The sequence below is a fragment of the Lycorma delicatula genome, chromosome 8 (genome assembly GCF_047948215.1).
Source record: "Lycorma delicatula isolate Av1 chromosome 8, ASM4794821v1, whole genome shotgun sequence".
NCBI lineage: Eukaryota > Metazoa > Arthropoda > Insecta > Hemiptera > Fulgoridae > Lycorma > Lycorma delicatula.
Genome location: NC_134462.1, coordinates 108,661,182 through 108,682,744, shown reverse-complemented (window position 1 = coordinate 108,682,744; position 21,563 = coordinate 108,661,182). Strand labels below are relative to the sequence as shown.

General features: G+C 33.2%; 1 long non-coding RNA gene across 1 annotated transcript in view; it reads right to left on the bottom strand.

Moving 5' to 3' along the window:
• LOC142328637 (uncharacterized) overlaps positions 1-21,563 on the bottom strand; it is a 249,514-nt gene that overhangs the window by 187,930 nt on the left and 40,021 nt on the right. The gene's annotated exons all lie outside the window — the stretch shown is intronic.

Sequence of the window (21,563 nt, the reverse complement as noted above, 5' to 3'; positions counted from 1 at the left end):
CATCGGTTTTATTTTTATCGATTTATTGCGGTCGCCACTTCTCTTCGAACCGCAGGATATATGCCCCCACCCGATAGTCAGGCTTATCAAAATAAATAGTTCTTACACACCGATCATAATTATTCGTTTAAATCCCTCTTCTTAAATCACAGATGTAACAGTTGAGTTTATTCAGAACACAAAAGTCTAAAAGAACATCGATTGTAAAATATTTTCGTATCAAACTTTTTGCTACAGAAAAATCTTAATATTAAATTAAAAAGATACCACTCGATAATAGTAATCAATATATTATCGACGAATATAGTTTTCAAGACGAACGATGTACATAGCGACAACTCCAAATATATTTATTTACTGGTGGTTATTCATTAGAGCACAATAGCAAATGTCCGATTATACCGACTAAAAGCGATTACAGAATAGAACCGTTAGAGGTCGTCAATACTGTCATTCCCACTAAATTTACGAGCTTTTAGCCAGCAGTATCCTTTCTTTTTTCCAGTTTAGCCTCCGGGAATTACCGTTCAGATATTATTTCAGAGGATAAATGTAAATAATGAAGTGTAGTCTTATACGGTCTCAGTTCGACCGTGCCTGAGATATCTGATTAACTGAAACCCAACCGCCAAAGAACACCCGTATCCGCGATCTAGTATTCAAATCCGTATAAAAATAACTGATTTTACTAGGAGTTGAACGCTGGAACTCTTGACTTCCAAATCAGCTGATTCGGGAAGACGCGTTCACCACTAGACCAACCCGAATACTTTAAAAAGTTTAATCGAAACGTTATGAGAATTTTTGTAAACCAAAATTCTTGAAACAACGATCTGTAAACGACTGCTTCTAACAAGTATAAAATAATATACCGCTCAGAAAAATATTTTATGAACAGATATATTTATACGCAGCGGTTAATAGGAGCATCCCGACTTTAATAATCGGGATTAAAAAGCATATTTTTATAATAACAACTGTTTCATACCGTTTTATGAGGAGTAAAGTGATTTTCTGTTATTTTCGTCACCGAGCCGAATATACTGTCGCGTACCAAGATGCCAAAGTCCATCCTGAAATACGGGTGATATTCAATCTTGTATATGTATCACCTTGAATCTATTCATATAAAGACTTGTATAATTAACATCACAACTATCAGAATAATTAACAGAGCAGTCAAAAGTATGGAATCCTCTCAACAACTTTAAAACCGTCCTAGATAGAATACTATAACTTTTTTGATAAGATATCGATCGTATCGGTCGACCGCTTTACCTTTTGACGATAAATAGAATTTAAACCCCTTGTTGTGAGGAGTTGTAATCCCAAGGGTTGTTGCCAGTACTTTACAAATATTTGCAACTCAAATATTTTAAACGGTAACGCCCTTTATGCGATACATAATTTTAAAGGTCTTAAAGATAAGATGAACGGTACACATAAAAAGTTGGTGCGATGTCTGAACTCAAAATGGTGGCGATATGAATTTGGATTTTGAAAAAAAAGTTACATTGATAATTTAACGAACCGTTATCGCAAATAAATAAATTTATAAAAATTTTTTTAAGCGGATCTTATCGAATAAATGTATTAAAAAGAAAAGTATTTATTAAGGATAACATTTGCTTATTAACTTTCATTTCATTTTAATAAATGTTCGAAATGTCCTCCTCTCTGTTTGACAGTGTGCCAGTCAGTTGTAAAAGGATTATTCAATGATTATCATTATCATTATTATTATTATTCAATGATTCTCTAGTGATAATTTGTGCCGATTCTTGAACTCTATTATATAAATCATCGATATCTTGGGGCTTATTATGATAAACAAAACTTTTTAAGTGGCCCCATAGAAAATAATCCGACGGTTGACAAGTCGGATGATCTCGCCGGTTATTCTATTTGAACCCTTTCCCCAAACGATCTAGGAAAAAATGCATTTAAAATTTCACGTACCTGAAGACCGAAATGAGGCAGAGCACCATCTTATTGTAACCAGATGTTTTGTTAGTCGGGGCTGACAACGTTTTGAATGTTTGGAATGATATTGTCGAGAAGGAAAGTTTCATATTTGACTGCATTTAAATTCCCATCAATAAATATAGGCCCTATCAGTCGCCCACCAACATTTATTTTGATTGGATCCTGTGTATGTGCCGCACGATACCAGTGAAGATCCAGTGTCAGTCCAATATCGACAATTATGGCGATTTAAATTACGCCATTTAAAAAAAAAAGTGGTTCCATCACTTAAAACTATGTTGTTTAATAAATTAGGATTTGCACCAAATGTTGTTCATTAAAATTTCGCAGAACTCATGTCTTCGATCGCAGTCATCTTCATTACGTTCTTAGACCGGATGCATTTTGAAGGGTTTGAGATTTTCACTTTTTAATGTTCGAATCACTGAACTTCGTTCGGTTAGTGTTATTTTCTTGTGCTGCTGTTCGAGTCGAGGAATGAGAATTCTCAATAAATACTTTCATAATCTCAAAGATTTGTTGTTATTTGTTGCAGATTTAGGCTTCCCTGGTTTTCCTAATTATTAATACTCCCTGTTTCTTCAAATCGTTTGATGTTTTTTGACACTGTACTTTTTGAAATAGGGTTAAAATTAATAAATATTGCATTGAACGATTCACAAACTTATACGACCTACCTCTATCCACAAAGCCCCTCATCATAACAAGCGTGACCCCCCTCCTTTTCACTAAGTGACATGATAACGATGTTAGCAGGTAGCACAGGTAAAAAGTAAATAACAAAAGTGGCTTACAAATGCGGTAAAGGAAGACAAAATCAATTAACCGACCGATAACAATAAATTTTCTCCAGAAACTAACAGTGTAGTAATGAAACATTCTAAATGGAATATTAACAACAATGAAGTAAACTTCATTTTTGCAGCAATGGTAAGAGACCGTAAATGATCAGCTCATCAGCATTATTAGGAGACAATATTTTTATTTATTTACTTACAAAATTGGAATAAAAACAATTATTTTGCGTTTAAAAAAAATTATTTAATTTTTTTAAATTAAAATTTAACTTTTAAAATAAATTTCAATTAAAATTTATTTATATTAATTTTATTCGGTTTTAATTTTTTAAATTTTATTTTATTATTTGAAATTACTAAATTTAGTAGTGAAATTTCTACTAAACCAGAAAGAAGGTAAAAAAACGTCTGTTGCGGTTCCTCTCCTAGAGTGGAATGAAGAATACAATTTAGCGGTTTTTGTCTGATTTATGTATTTTAGTTTGTATTTGTTGTTGTTACTTGTCTATGTTTATTCTTTATTGTTCCTGTTTCTTTATTGTTTTATGTAACTCTACATGATATTATTACTTTAGTCGCTAATGACTGTAATTTTTGATGCGACTGTAAATAAAATTTAAAAAAATTAATAATAAAAAATTTAGTAGTTTTCAATTCCAAATTTTATCATTCTGCCATTTTGGTTAGAGACATCGAACCAACCTTTTGTTTATACCATTTTTATCGTCTTAAAAAGACCTTTAAAAAGATGTATCACGCAAGGGATGTTACCGTTTAAAATATTTGAGTTACAACCCCTAGCCCATCTCCCAAGAAGCGATTAAAAATTCTATTTCTCGTCAGAAGGTAAAGTAGTCGACCGATACCTTTATCCTGAAAGTTACAGTATTCTATCTGGAATGGTTTTAAAGTTGTCGAGCGGTTTCCATACTTTTGACTCACTGTGCGTATCTACAATTCATCGAGAAAAAAGAACTCGATTGAAAAAACGTACATGGAAATGAAACTGAATTTAAAAATTACATCTGAATGCTAAAGACTATAAGATAAAGGTGAAAAACAGAAAAATCGATCGCTAAAACCGATATATTATTTAAAAGAACCTATAATTAATAAACATCAAATAAACGACAGGGATAGAAAAAATGGAGACATTATAAATGTAAACGACATGCCTACGATCAGAACAATTCATATTAATTAGGCTGAACAAAATGATACCGAGGTGAACCTAGGTTTGTTAGGGAGCAGTTGTGTTTCTTCCTTTCATCCGGAAAGTCTCGTATTCGGATCCTAGTCGGGGTTAGATTTTATTTTTTTTTGTCTTCAGTCATTTGACTGGTTTGATGCAGCTCTCCAAGATTCCCTATCTAGTGCTAAGATTTTATTATATGCTACAAATTTTCGTACCATATAAGAGGTTATGAGAAGTATTGTAAACGATGCGTAAACGAAAGCTGTATTAACACCTTTCTTCGTTAGCTGTTTTCCTCGATTGTTAATGTAATCGAATTCTAAACATCAGTTCGGTATGTTACGTATTTTCCATCTTTGACAATTCTTTAAAACAAGGTTATGAGTGGAAATTTTATTTCTTGAAAGGAAAAACGAGTACCCAAAAAAAAAAACAAGGCAGAACTGTTCTTGGTGAGTGTGCAAAATAACATCTTTTAAAATCATTCACATCTAGGTTGACAAGTTTAAACGCGATCGAACAAGTTTTGAAAGCTCGTAGTGGATATCCAAATGAGGTAGAATTAATCAGAGAAATCAAAAAAAATTATTTCGGCAAACCGTACATTAAATCAAAGAAATAGCCGAGTAGGAAATCTGGAGAAGTTTTGCACGCATTAGTGCCTCGTTTGGTCGTAAAAATTCTTAAAATTTTTTCGTCGAAAGATAATATTCAATGAACCATGGAAGGGGGTTACGTCTTTGATCGGCATAAGGTTCACGATATTTTTATATTTCTTGAGATAAGTTTTTATTTAAGAATCTTGTTCTATCTTAGAATCTAAGTTTTACATAAGAGTCTTGCAGTAAAGTAGCGATAGGCAATGCGAAATGGAGATTTCAGTGGTTTACACGTTTGTAAGCTCTTGTTTTCGATCGGGATTACCTAAAAGGAAATTGTTAGTATTTTAAACGTATTTTAAAAACCGTGCTGAAATTACTCCTTTTCTAGACTTTCGTAAATATTATTTATTTGTGAATTTTATATTTTATTATTTTTTTCATTCATTTTCTTCTGTACATTTTTCCCTCATTCGTCAATCTACCGATGATGATTGTTAAACGGTCGAAATTTTTAGAATATAGATAAATTTTTCTTATAAGTAATATTTTTTCCAGTCATCAGCTAGTTAATCGGTTTGATGATATTCTTCATTTATGTTTGTTCTACGCTAATCCTTTAACCTCGATGTATTCACTTTATTCTAAATCCTCAATTATATGTTTCATACAGTCCAGTCTTTGTCTTCCCCTACACTATTTGCCTCAAATACGTACCTCTATCACCACATTAACTAAACCTGCACTTTTAATACATCGCCGACTATTCTACTTCCTCTTTGCAAAAAAAAAAGTCTATCAAAAATTTTTTTCTTCTCCAGTTGGTTTTCTGGTTTCTCTTATCGAAGTTTATCGACCCTACTAATTTCAATATGCTCCTGCCATACCAAATATCAGCTCTATATTCTTTTCCTACTGCCCATGTTTCATTGCCGTATAAGGCTACACTTTACAAACACATTTTCGACAATTATTTGTAATTATTAAATTTTTATCTGATAACAGATTTATTTTCTACACGAAATCTCTCATACTTTTGTCAATCTTCTTTTGATGTCTGTATTACTTCAATCATCCTATACAATTTTACTAGTTTACTGTTAAATGTTCTTACTTCTGTCATACTGCGTTCCGTTTTCTTTATATTTATTTTCTCATTATTCCTTTCTCTTACTCATGTCATAGCTTTCTTTTTGCTCTTACTTATTTTCAGATTGAATTTTTTCTTAAATAAATCTATGCCGCTATGCATTTCTTCCAAATCATCTTTAGTTTCCCGTCTTTCTTTTCTTTTTCCTGTTTAGCCTCCGGTAACTACCGTTCAGATAATACTTCAGAGGATGAATGAAGATGTATGAGTGTAACTGAAATGTAGTCTTGTACAGTCTCAGTTCGACCGTTCCTGAGATGTGTAGTTAATTGAAACCCAACCACCAAAGAACACCGGTATTATCCGTCTAAAGAACAATATCATCACGTAATCTTAACAACTTTATTTTTTCTCCTTGGATAGCCGCTCGACTAGACTACACCTTATTCCTTTCTGAAATAATGATAGCGTTTTTTCATTTTCTATTCTTATAAATGTTACCCGATTCTTTACAGATCGTAAGTAATTCTTCTCTCTTTACATTTACGTCCAAATTTTTTTTTAAATTTCCAACATTTTATTCAATATAAATTAGCGATTAAAAAAAATAAATTATTATTTTTTAAATAGTAAAAAAAGATTTATCATATTAAAATCTACATTTTTAGGTCGAATAAAAAAAACCCGTATCGAATAAACCATTAAAGCACTTAAGCAGGAAATACATAATTTTTTCAGTGACGTAAACGCACATACACACAGATGTAAAGTAAATTTACATCAAAACTACGTCCCGAAACTTACTTGTAGACATTTCACTGCATGAATTCCTTAGTAATTCGATCCCGTTTGTTACATTAATCAAATAAGACAGCTGCATAAATTGAAATTTCTATTTCAGAAAGCACATCAGATATTGATTTTTAACTCGTTTATTATACGGATGTATGTACTATTAATAAATTAAAATATTTTTATCCTGATGATAATGAATCATCTAATTTTAAAATACGACTAATATTAACTAGTTTTGATGAATAAAAATAGCTGTTCTGTTGTGTTGTGTGATATAATCCAACGGTTGTAAAATACAGAATAAATTTATCTTTATTATAATTGTTTCTTATATGCACGAATGAGTTAGCGTTAAATATTCAAAAAAATTTTGAATATTTAAAAACAAAACCGATATGAAGGAACAAAACCTTAAAGTTTTCACAAAAAAATTAGAATTGTTTTGAAAATACTCAAAATACAATAGAAAGATAGTATTTTTGGGCGATTCTGAACTTTCCTTTACTCTCGCACTATCTCTCTTTCTCTTTCACTCTCTCTCTCTCTATCTATCGCTCTCTCGCTCTCTCTCTATCTATCGCTCTCTCTCTCTCTCTCTCTCTCTCTCTATATATATATATATATATATATATATATGTTTGTGCGCGCGCGTGTGTGTGTGTGTGTGTGTGTGTGTGTGTGTGTGTGTGTGTGTGAGAGAGAGAGAGAGAGAGAGATCGCACGCGTGCCCTTATAGATGGGAGATAGGAGAAGTATATTTAGTACAGGAGTAATTCTTTTGAACAAGTATTTTTTTTGTAACTGTTTTAGAAAAACTAGAAGCTGCATCAATATGAAGCCTTTCAGTAATTTTAACATGATAGCCGATTACATAAAACGGATTAAATTGAAGAATTGTTTTAATATTTTTTATCTAACGAAAATTATTAGCGAGAGCAAAAATATAATCTACAGAATTATACACGCATTAAAACCAAAATTATAATATGTATCACTTTTTCAGAATATAGATTTTAGAATTATTTTATTTACAACCAACACTTAATATTCCTAGAATGAAAACCCAGTTTTACCAGTTTTCTGATATCAAGATTAAACTACAATACCGTTCAGTGGCTATAACTTATATAGTGTTACACTGTGAAAGTTCCTCATATAGTTCTACTCTTTTTTCCTGTATTTTTTTTAACTAATAATTTTGAGAGTTTTAAGGATAAGTCTAAAATAAAACATTCTGAATATTAAAATCTGAATCCACGGGATGATTTTCAAGCACATTTTCAGTATTGTCATCGTTATCAATTTTCATTTTGCATCCACATTGAATTATAAAATGTGTACACATAAACAGTCACATATAAAAATCTATTATTATTATTATTATTATTATTATTACCGACCTTCATGGGGTTGTGGTAGCATCTGTGCCTTTCATCCGTAAGATTCTGAGCTAAAATCCCGATTAGGTTTGATATATTTTCCTACGATATAAAATTCATCTCGCATCAAAGAGAGACTATGTTAATAATGGGCATCACCTCTATCTGAGATAAATAAAAACGTAATCAAAAGCTTGACAAAAAAAGAAACAATAAACACATTGCGATACGAAAAAGAAAGCTAAAGCATCGGCGAACTGAACACACCGGAAGTGAACTTTAAATAATAATTTTTAAAAAGACTTTTAGAAAAATTACGTGCACGAAGTAACAATATGCTCACCGAACCGGTAAAAAATTGCATAACTTTCCCGGGTTTTCTCTTGAAGTTCTATTTCAAATAAGTACTATGATGTTAAATATCAATGACTTGCTGAAGAAATATTTAGCGTACGATTACGAAAAACCTTTTTGACACACTTGATCAAAATAACTTTTTAACTTAAAAAGTATGCAGTATTAAAATTATAATTGAGAAGAAAATCAGAATTTTTAATAAAGATTTTTGAGACCCAGTTGACCCTCTTGACCCATTGTCGTTTTTATTGCCAAAATTATGATATAATTAGAGTTTAACTGGTAAAAAAAAAAAAAATCAAAATTTACATTAAAATCAATTTGGACCTTCCATTTGACCCCTTACTCGACAGCTGCCTCATGTAACATTTTTAATAACAGCCACGACTTGAAAAAGAAATAACATGTAAAAAATTCAAAAATATTTTTAATTAACTCGGGTCTAATGGGACCTCATCTTTTAAACAGTTCCCATGTAGTCTACGTTAATACAATAATATATACAGCGGTTTGATTTTCAATGTTAAAAATTTAGGTTTAAAGAAAATTTTTATTTTAAAAATGGAACCCTCGTTTTCTGGGGCTTAAAAGTTTATTTATTGGAGTAATTATTTACATTTGCAAGTCGGCCCAATTTTTTGAAACGAGGGGTGAGAGAAAGCTCCGTACGGACCTTCTGTTCGCCCGTGCTTCCTAAGGTGGGCGATAGGGATTAAGTGCGGGGACTCTCGAGCCCCTGAGCAAAAAGAACTGAGTCCCGGTGGGTCCGACCCTTCGGGGGTGCCCCGTTAGAGGCGATGCACAAAGGATCGAGTCCCGGTTGCTGGGTGATGAAGGCCGGGAACGGCGTAGCAGAGCCTGACGTTTCCCTCACCTGGCGACTTGAGACGATGGCACCGGAACCGTGTCAATGCTTAGTTGCGAGTCAGCTTCCGGGAGGCAGGGTTAAATAAATAAAAATAAATCGGCCCAATTTGGTGCAATATTATAACAATTCTAAAAAAAAATATACGAAAACGTGATTTATTTCTGTTATTTGAACTTAAATTTAATAATTTTCAAAATCCAAAATTTATACAGCCGCCAATTTGGGGACAAACATCGTACCAACCTTTTATTTATACCATTTTTTTTTTGTCTTAAAGAAACCTTTAAAATGATCTATCACACAAACTGTCACCATTTAAAATATGTCAGTTACAACCCCTAGCCCACCCCCCTAAGAAGAGGTTGAAATTCTATTTCTGGAAAGGTAGTTGACCGATACCTTATCCTGAAAGTGTTATAGCCTTTGCTAAAAGATCTAAAAAAAAAATGCACTAAAACATTATCGAAAATTTATTATGCATAAGTATAACTTTTGTATGAAGAACTGAAATGAAAAATTTGGGAAAAAGAAAGAAAAAATTTCCGAAAATTTTTAGGACCCAAAACGATAAACCGAAAACATAGTAAGATCCGACGAAGAAAAAAAAATTTAACGAATTTATAAAGAAAATAATCATTCTTTTTGGCCTTCGAATTGGAAGGATTTCCAAAATATTAAACGGAAGGATTTCTAAAAGCTACCTGAACAATAAAACCGGAAACTAGTGGATTAGGGAAGTCCAAAAACATACAAATGAAGTCGGTACTGTAACTTTGATGGTGCAAATCAAATAAGAAAATAAGTTAAAGAGTTTTAAGGGGTTCCAACAGAAAAATAAAACTGTCCGATATAACAACCAATGGATAGAAGAAAGACAGTAGAAAATGAACCAGAGAATGAAAAAGTACTGGGAAAAGAGAAAAGGAAGAACTAAGAAAAAATATTAATAGCCGTCCTTAGGCAGCCAGAACAACAAAATAAAAATTGAAACAATAGAAAACTCTCGTAATAATTTGAAGCCAACATCTATCACAGCTGATAAATTTTTTTTTTTTATACATATTTTGGTTTGGTAAACGGAAATTAAATTTACAAAATACGCAGAGTTTCTGAAAGATGTTGGCCATACATAAGAGATTGATTCGGGATCTCAAAATAAATGCTTATGGACGTCATCCTACCTCGTTTCATTTTTCCCTCTGTTTGCCATCTCATGTTTTTCCAATAAATATTTATATCTTAAGAATGGACTGAGATATTTTAATGAAATATGGTATACGTGTATTCAATATCTTCTACAAAATAAATAAGATTGAAAATGCCAAAATAAAAATACATTAATAGCTCCATAAATATTAGAAATATTAGTTTTATCGTATTACACACACACACACACACACACACACATATATATATATTTTTTTTACTGATGTATAATTCACCAAAAAAGCTTGCATGTGCAAATGTGAAAATTATGGAAATATGTAACGTGTGAAATGCCTGACCGGGATTTGAACCCTGAATTTCCGAAGGAAAGACAGAGCCGTTACCACTCCGCCACGGAGATCGGCATTTCATAGCTAAAATGGTAAGCCTTTTATTGTAAAAAAATTACACATCGTTAATTTAAATCGTTTGATGCAAGACCTGAAATATAATTAAAGTGTTTCGCAAAGATTTATGCGTGAAAGTCGGCACCACCAAATTGTTAGAGTGATAAAATTGTTCGGTTATTAAAAGCAGAAATTATTTTTTATTCGATTAATGAAAGCAGACATTTGAATGATTATTCCACCCTACGAGACATTCATACAGTTTAATACTGGTCACAATAGCTCAAGGGAACGGTGATATACATATATACGGATTCCGTATCTAAAAATTTTACTAAAAGGATAAGGAATTATTTTTTTAATAATTTAATGCCCTTTAAGAAGCTAAGACAGTTTCTAATAATCTTATTCAAGCCCCCGTAGAGAGTGGAGGCAGAAAAATTTCATTTTTTTCGTTTTTGGTACTGTCAAATTCTCATACAATTAGAATTCTATTATATTAGTATGTCACTATAGTTCTTTATTGGTGCGATTTAATCCAGGGTATGGGTACAATACGCCTAATTTTTTTCCATCACTTATCGTTTTAATTGATTATTCAGACTGAATTAACCGATTTTTTTATAAAATATTATACAATAATTTCCTACATACGAATCACTGAATCCATTTACTTTTAATTATAATCTGTTAAGCGGAAGGAGAGATAAGGTCGCCATCAGTCACGTAACTTCGCCAGCAAAGTTATGCAGTTCTTTGTCGGTTTCTTCAAACTTGCCGAGAAACCCGTCTTGATAAAAAAAAAAAAAAATGGAATGTACAGAAACAACATTAAGCAACTACTACTGAGAGTGAAGTAAGGACTGCACGCTTATGGAAATATGAATTACTTATGCGATCCGAATCCAAAGAAAGAAGCGGTCCTCGATCGATTTGATCAGAGTAATATTTTTATTATTCAAGAAAAAATTTGTACAAACGAATCGACTTCAATAATTATTTTTTGTCTTCATTTTTTTAGCGAGAAGTTTTTTAACAGAAAAAAATGAATTGTTTATAAAAAGAAAATCTGAATGTATCGTTAATTTTTTTGGCATCATTCCTTAATTTAGGTTCGATTTATCGAAACAGTATTATAACTTGAATTCTTTCAGAGTAGTTAATAAATGAAAAATTAAGAAAATTAATAAGAAAACTTAGCGTAAAAACTAATGCATATTTCTGCAATCCAGATTTAATATCACGCTCGGTAACCGTCTGTTTAGGTCATTATTTGTTTAAAATATCTAATAGTGATGGAAAATAAAAGGGATTTATTAAGACACCTACGGAGGAAAAAATCTAAAATTTCGAACCTGCGATCGAAAAAAATACTAAACAAGGTCGAAGTGACAATCTCCTCCGTTTTGAAGTCGGTTAATAAAACAAAAATTGATTTTGTTTTTTAACAAAATCGTTCATCATATCGCCTTAAAAGAAAATATAAAAATGTAAAAGCTTAAGAAATTTGTTAAACCGTTTTCGTTGCCATATATAAATTAATTTAATTAAAAAATATGCGGTGTGGATCTTTACAAATTTAATTAGAAGTTTAGGTTAAAAAAAAAATGAGATTATAAAGTGGAACTTACTGTATACACTTTTCAAGCCCTTCCCTTTCTCCTCGGTATCGAAACTACACAGTATACGAGTACAGTACGGTCGTGAAATGAGTAACCGTAAAAGGGGTCAAGTGGACAAACAGATTCCATATACCCTCTGTTGTTACTCAAACAAATCTTTTCACGAGCTAACTTTCCCGTCCCAATCTACCCCGCCGCAACTTCGCCTTATTTCGAGGTAAGCCGACTTACCGGGCGGACGGCCGGTCGGTTGGCAGTGGGCGGCCGGCTATTCAAACAGATGACATAGCGTACCGTTCGTCGCACCGCTACCACAGTACCGTGAAAATATGAGAAGTGTAAAATTTTATACGGCGGTAAATGTAAATATAATAAAATACAGTGACGTACCGTATAACGTAACTCGATAATATTATGTTGACAACATCGAACGAATCTTAAGATCGATAAAACTAGTAATGCACTATTACTGTCGTACATATTAACGGCCAAGCTAATGAATCGTACAGAATTGCCGGTCGCGTAAATAACGAAGTAAACCGTAATATTAATAAATTAGACCGTAATTTATTTAAATTGAAAAACACTTTATTTTAATATTTTAGAGTCCGGCACCATATAAATTCTTTCTAGTAAAGATTCGGTACGTTATTTAAAACTTTAGTCGGGTAAACTTTTAGGGTCCAAATAAAGACGAGATATGTTACTCGTTTTATGAATCGTACAACAATAAAGAAATAAAAAAAACGTTCCGCTATATAATTAATTAATTAATCGTATGAAGAATAATAAAAAAGAGACCATACTTCAAAATCTGTGGCGACTTACCAGGCGTTACTGGATAGTCTTTCCAAATGCTCCGGAGGATGAAGCAGAAGTCGCGTCAGGACGGGTGAGATATCATTCCCTGGCGTACGGGCTGTGGAACCCGTAGATATAGACCGAGTGGTTTCTTGAATGGCACTGAGAAAGGCACCGGGGATTGACCAACTTGACCCGGATATTTTCTATCATCTATTGCCTGTCATAAGAGAGCCGCTTGGCAGGCTGTTCTCGAGGTGCCTAAAATGGGGTTGCTTTTCGACTTGTTGGAAGGTGGCTTTGGTGAGGGTGCTCTTAAAATCAGGAAAGGATCCGAGTGAAGTCACCAGTTATCGATCCATCAGCCTCTTGCCGGTAATCGGCAGGTTGCTTGAAAGGCTGGTTGTACAACGGCTCTGGGAAAGCATCGATATGAACTCATTTCTAAGTCGAGGCCAGTATGGCTTCATGAAAGGGGTTGGCACCGATAATCGCATCTTAAAATGCTCTTGCCGAGGTGGAAAGCGCCGACTGTAAATATGTTTTGGCAATTTTTATTGACATAGAGGCAGCATTTCCTTCCTTGTGTTGGAGTTCTGTCCTCTATGAGTTGGCACGCCGCAATTTTCCCGTAGCCCTGCAGGCCGTAGTACGTGACTACTTGTCGTATCGCACGGCTCTGTTTTCCACACCTAGTTGTGGAAAAATCCGTCATCAGGGGTTCCCGGAAGGGGTCACGGCCCAGGCTTTCGCCGATGACTGTCTCCTGTTAGTTCGTGGTAATTCACGACCGCAACTACAAGACCCAGCGTAAACGGCTTTGTCGACCGCAGAGGGCTGAATGGACATTCAAGATTTAATGATTTCTGTGCCCAAGACGAAGAAGGCACTTCTTGCTTCTCCAGGGTGCAGACAAATTATCACACAGTCGTAACCCCCGTATTAAGTATAAAGGCTGTGTAATCAGCCGAGCATAAGTCCTAGGTGTTTTGTTTGATTAGAAGTTGCTGTTTAGCAACCATATTAAGCAAGTAGCGGCGGACGCTGTCTCAGCGTTTCTGTTCTGACTTCTGTGCCCAGCGCAGAATATTAACAAGAAGCTTTCAGTAAGGAGAGGAAATTACTATGTGATAAAAGTCTGGAGTTAAGGAAGAAGTTAGCTACATGCTATGTAGATAGCGTTTTGTTGTAAGCGTGAACGATGAGAAAGAGGGAGAGGAACTGAAGGTTTGAAATGTCGGTAAGGAGAAAGATGAAAATAAGATGGACGGATAAACTGAGGAACAAAGAAATAATGAAGAGGATAAAGAAAAAAGAGCGTAAAAAAAGGACACAAAGAAAACTGGTAGAGAAAGTAATCTTGACAATTGTGTCAGAAGGGTCAATAGAAGGAGAAAAGAAGTGAGGAAGAAGAAGGATAGCGAGGGGCAGAAATAGATGGTGACAGAGATGGCGTAAAGGACCTACCGCCAGGCAGAACACCACAGGATCCGTTAAATAAGATAATCGCTAAATCGACATGATCAAAATTTTAATCTTTTTAATCCTTTATAAATTACAAATATTTAAACAAATAAAAAAAACATAGAGAACATCTTAAGATGAAGTTTTTAAATTCTTACAAATATAAAAATTTTTATAAATCGTTGGCGCGGCGTGCGCACACACATACACAAATCGTAATCGATAACCTATTTTTTCTTATCATTACCTAATAATAGAAGACTACACACCGTTATTGAAAAATATCTACACTGAAGAAATGAAGACGAGGAAAAGAAAAGGCACTCAAAATGACATTTCATAACAGAATCCACTGCAAACATTTTTTTGTCGTTCTACTTCCATTCACATTTTATTTTCTTTATATTGTACATCGTATCGTGCAGCTGTTGTAATATCATTACTTAAAGAAAACCCGAAGCGGTTTAATTTATACATATAATAAATTACAACAAAAATAATTTGTATTATTTATAAAATACTAACAGAAGAACAAACAACATGAATCTGTGTTTGCACATACATACGCACGCGCGCCCGCACCCGCACCCTCGCGCGCCGTAATGATAGCTGAATGATAGAAAATGTCAGCACAAATAATAGCCTTGAAAAAGAGCGCCTAATTTGACAATAGAAGTCCATTAACAAATTCATTCCGGTCCACGTGCCAGTGGTCGGTATTATTTTTAATTCACCGTACAATCCAGTCGTTTGAAGCGATAAGGAAATTTTATTCAATAGCATAGGAAGCGGGAAACCACCATTACTTATTTAAGTCATCATCAATTTTAACCGAGTAATTCTATCGGGTTTAGAGTTTCAATTATTTTTTACACAGTTCTAAACAGTTATCCGAGTTAAAATGTCTATTGGTAAACTGTCTTGAAAGGCAGTAACTTATTTTAAACCTATTTATTTAAATTTTTCATCTTTTTAATTGGGTTGCTAACTTTCTATTAATTAAATAATAAATATGACAATTAATTTATGATAATATAATAAAATAACGATAATTAGTAAAATTAGTTAATGTTTGACATAAGTAGTTGCAATCGAGCGATTTACTCACCATACCTGTGATTTCAGTTCATTAGAAAAAAATTTAACGCAATACGCGTTATAATACTGTGAAACAATGAAATTAATTTCGTACAAAAAAAAATCAAATGATATCATATCATTTTTGAGCACCTTAACAGAGCTCTAAGTTTGTTATAACTATTAGTAATTTAATACGTCCGCATAGGTATCCGTCTGAAATATATATTTTAAAACTCAAATATTCAGAATGATTATTCAGGATAAGAAAATGTGTTGTCAAGTCATGATTTAGCACCCGCAGATATAACTAAATGTACAACAATATCTATTAGATTAGAAACTTCTACATGCATTTATACCTACGTATTTAAGAATATCCTTCTATTACCAAAAAAGAAAGTTTCATGTAAAAAAAATTCCACCTCTTTCAAACAAAAAAAACATTTTTCTAGCAACACAACACAGTACTTCGACCTACAAGAAATGACCTCATTATGTTATCATTAACATTTTTAATTAATTATCCGACCAATTAAAGATTTTCCTTTAAAATTAATTTTTTTTAAATATTTTTAACAAAACCAGTGCGTGTTGAGTTTCTAACCAACATTAATTACCCAGAACTTTCTGTAATCATTTTAAAGTTATTATAAATAACATACATGTATGTAAAATTACTTATAGTTATTAATATACTGAGATAATTGATATTAAAGCCTTATTAACTGCCTTTTTATTAATATTTTCTTTTATTATACATACAAATTAACGCAACGTGTGTGTGTGTGTGTGTGTGCGTGTGTACGCATACACACACACACACACACACACACACACACACACACACACACACACACACACACACACACACACACACACACACACATGGTGGGCTAAAAATTGCCCTGCAAGCAGATTATTTAATTTCTGAAAAATTTGAAAAATTTTTATTTTGCACTTTCTAGTAATTAGCTGATAAAATTACAATTCATTCGATTGTTTTTCAATTCATTTTTATACCTATACTAAAAATAGTGGCGTTTAGACACAAAAGACGAACCAGTGTTTATGTTCGAATGTAGATAAAAAAATAATATAATTATTATCGCCATCCATGAAGAATTCCGTAAAACTTTTCCTTGTTCATCATGCAACATAAAATCTAAAGATATCGGAGGCATTGAAGTTATTCAGATAGGCCATAAATTTTTAGGCCTACCTAGAGTTCAACGTAAGAAAAAAATAGAAAGAGAGTTAGATGTGAAAAAAATGTGTTTTGACCTTATTTCTTCGACGAAAACACAACACAGATGATCCAGATATAACGACTTAGTAATTCCCGACCTAATTAGCAACTCTAAGTTCGACCGACCGTCCATAAGTTCAGCAGCAAGATGGGTACCTACCGTCAATTTTCTTTATGTTATAGAGTAACAATATAACTTTTAAAAAACGGATAGGACTCAACTTGCCCTTCTCAAAGCTTACAGGTTTTAATAAGGTTACGGTTGTAAATATTTCTAACTAACGAACACGGAGTCACAAAAAAAGAAGCAAGAAGGACATCCCACTACAGCGAACCTAGCCCAGCTCAGATTCAGCTGGTGTTGGAAGAAGAAGAATCAACAAAACCTACATTCAAAAACGTCCTTTCTTTCTTACAATTATTGGGCGGCAGACAACACACACGACTCTCTCTGCAAAGGGAGTGCGTTGCACCCACCAACAAATAGGGCCTCATATAGCACATTCCTGCTAGACAGACGCCGGAGGCCGTTCGAAACGCGATTCCCTCGTCCCCTATTGTTCACAGAAGGAAAGACGGGCCCCCATCGTTTATAGAACTCCTCAATATTTCCGCGGAGTCGATAAAATCCTAAAAGAAAAAAATACAGATGTTGATGAAACCAACTGCACGCCCTCATTCCAAGACAGGATTGTTTACAACGAAACGTTACGCGCCATTCAATGCGCGAAGAAAAAGGTGTATTTCAGCAACCCGATATACCTCATCCTTTCCGTGTTAGAGTTCGGCAAAACTTTCATTTACGACTTCCACTACAACGTGATGAAAAGAAATTACCGGTCGAAAATGTTCCTGTTATACATGGATACGGATAGCTTTACATGGAAATGCATGATTTTAACAGACCTCAGAGAAAAAACGTTGACGGATTACTTCGATATCTCAGACTACCTTATAGCCCACCCTTTTTCTCTCAGAAAAATAAAATATAAATTAAATAATATAATTAAATAATATATAAATTCAAAGATAACTGCAACGGCGCATCTAACCGCGTGTTCATTGGGTTCAGAATTAAACTGTACACGTTCAAAATGAGATCGGATAAAAGGAGAAGTAATAAAAAAAGCACAAGGGATCAATAAGAACATGGTTAAAAACAGACCTCAGATTGGAGGTTTATAAAGTGTTAGCTCGACAATATCGCTGTCATTTATAAGATCATGAAAATTTCAGATTCAGAAACGAAGTCATCAAAACTCTCCGGCTAAACAAATTAGCCCTCTGAAATTTCGATGAAAAATGTTTAGCCATTGATTGAATCCACCCCTCTTGGGGTCACAAAAATACCCCGCCAGAATTGAGGCAGCTTTTTCCTGATTAAAGGCAAACATTTGCGTTAATATTTAATCGCATGCCGATGTCAAACGGTCGGATTAGCGATGTTCCAAAATGATTGTAAAATATAATTGTATCATAGAGTTCTAAACATGTATTATATCACTAAGTAAATATTAGAAAGTAAAGCTGTATTGTAGTATTAAAAGAATTTGTACTGTAGCGATGTATGATGTACTGTATTAAAAATGAATTATTGTACTTATGTTACGTAAAAATATGACGTAATTTTGTAAAAATAATGTATTGTTATAATAACAAAAATATGTAGTTATAGTAATAAAATTATATTTCCTTTAAATTCTTAAATTCGTTATATACGGTTGTTTGTGTAAAAGATAAACCTGAAGAAAGGTTTTCCTATTGTTTATCTTTTACAAGACGAAAAAATTATTTCCTCATTTATCCGATGTTAAGATGAGTGAAACGAAGAGTATCGTAGCTAAGCAAGCTAAACGCAATTATCAGACACAAAATGTAGAGCACAAGGGTATCAATGATTTATCTCAGGCTGATTTAGTGGAGAAGATAATGTGCGCAAATATTAATAAAAGATATAAGTATACAATAATGGTTTAACCAACTTCGCATTCGCGAAACAGCTAAGATGTAAAATGCCAAAAGTGTTCAAAGCACTTGAACCAATTTTGAAAACGAATGGTTATGAAAAGAAGTGGTTCAATTTCAGTCGAATCATTTTTGACCAAATATTATATTAATCAATATTCCACTTATAGCCGTAGAAAAGTTTTTACAGTGGAACGCTTAACAGAATTTTGAAAACAAGATCTGGCGAAAGTTTGCTGAAAGGGGTAATAACAGACGGGTAGATAATTTAGATGAGCTTATTAGAGATACAATTCATATCATAGAACTACTATAGGTTTTAAGCCAATAATCATCACAAAGAAGAACGAAGGTGACGTAAGATATAACGTAATGCCTTTTTTACGGAATAAAGGTAGAAGTAAAAAAAAAAAATTAAAATCAGTGTCAAAGCAAGGATAAGTATAAAACTGTGTTTGTTAAAAGGTACTTGCTGAACTAAATTTGTTTCGCAGTAAAAGAGTGCGCACGCTAGCCTACACGCTTTTGAAAAGCTCGCGCGCTAGCCTGCAAAATCTTGCAATAATTTACGCGCTAGCGAGTCTACTAGCCAGTACACTTGCATTAGCGAGCCCGCTAACGTTTTCGCTAGCGATTACGTTTCCGCTACTGCTAGCGGGTCCGCTAACAGGTTCGCTTACGTTTCCGCTATGGAGTAGTATAATAAGACACTTAACGGAAGCATAATAAGACACATTTTTATACGCTAAAGTATTATGTTAGGCTGTCCGCAAAACATTCTAGTTATACGGTTTGGTAAAGATGAATTTTTTATACGTATTTTTAAGAATAATTAACTATTTTTATTTAATAAAGATAGCGCACTCTTAAAGGTACAATATTAGTGAGTGTTTGAAGGAAACACATTATAACATTTAAGTGTTTATATCCGTATTTACAAATGAAATATGTTGATAAATGCAAATTTTATTCTTTAAGCAGGTTGGGTTTAAGGTTTAAAAATAGAATAGTAAGTTTTTAAAATAAAATTCACAACCGTTATATACGACATTCCGTTAAACATAAGCACTTGAATGCCTGTTAACCGCTGGAATTAGTGGCCTTTGTATAGGATTCTATCTTACCTCTTCAACGCGTACTGGTAGGTCTTCATTTATAACTGTCTTTCTCTCAATGTATTTTAAATAAGTGTTTACGTCTCTGATTTCATTCTAGGGGAATTGCACTTCGCACCTTCACGTCGGGGAAGCCGCCGTCTTTCATAAATAAATTAGAACTATAATGGACATATGAACCTAGGAGTTGAGGTTAATCAAAACACTAATTATCTGACCAAAAATAGTGTTAGCACACTGTTCGAACTGACCTAACATGTAGTGACAGCATAATGAAAAGCATTCAAACTGGTCTATAAGGATATAATGAAATACTATATAACCCGACCACTAATACATAACAACGTGTACACAACAACAAACATGTTACATTAAAAATTATTGAAGTCTTATAATAATCGTATAAAAATAGAAAATAACTTTGTTTTATAGACCGCAAATTCAAACGATTAAACCGGTCTCATCTGAACAAAAATTATACACTTTTGGAACATCGAAAGTGAAGCAGAACAAAAACAAAGTTTTCAGTTCGACTTTTACCTATATTTTTTTTATTGATCTACATATTTAAGCTTTATTCACGATTAAATGCATATGGAATTTCATCTTTTTTATTTTATTTCGTTGAGAAATCTTTCCAATTATGAGAACACAACAGTAACTCCTTCGGTGATCTCTTACTAACTTACATAGAACCGACTATTAATGTGCGAAGATATTTTTTAATTCTTTTTCGCGAACATCAATACACTAAGCGCCAAATAACATGGTGGGTGAGTTTTTCCGTATTACTGTCATCAAAAAACCGTAGTAAAATTTAATTGCGCCATTAAATTCATCAATCTTTTACGCATACAATGGTGTAATTAAGTGTTATCTGTAATTCTTTTTGACGATACAGTTTCACGGCAAACTCATCTAAGTTATGTGGCACTTAGTTTAGTATTAGATTTTAACAGCGAAAAGGAATTCAGACAATTTTTTATAAAATATTATACGAATGATTTTGAAAGAATAAATAAACTCATCAAAGCCACAATAAAAACAAAAAAACATCTATAACAAAAAATGCATGTCCATAAACACAAAAATAAGACATTATAACTCAGTTATCCAACCAGAAACACTTTACGGATGCGAAACCATATTTTGACCGTACCAGACAAGGTTTACCGACAAACTGGAAAAGATTGAAAGACAGATTCTACAATGCATCGGGAAAAACACTAAAAATGACGTGATTTGGAGAATTATTCCAAACGAAGAGATTTACAAAACGATCATCCCGATAACTAATAAATTTAGAGAGAAGAGAATTTCCTTTCTAGGACATATATTCAGAATGGAAGCGACTAGACTTATCAGACGGATAATCGAACTTTTCTGGAACAAGAAAAGCAGACCGAACTGGTTATACGAAGTACAGAAAGACATGGAGGAATTAGACATAACCCGTGAAAACCCTAAAAACGAAAACCAGAAACTATGAGAAATTAAAAAATAAAGAAACAAGATTCCTATTAAAACCCAAGAAAACAATAAGCCGGGTGTACTCTGTACAAGAAAGGGCAAGAAGATTTAAACCCCTTAGAAATTACTGGCAAAAAAGTAAAGCTGAAAAACAAATCAGCAAGAAAAGAAAGAACTTGTC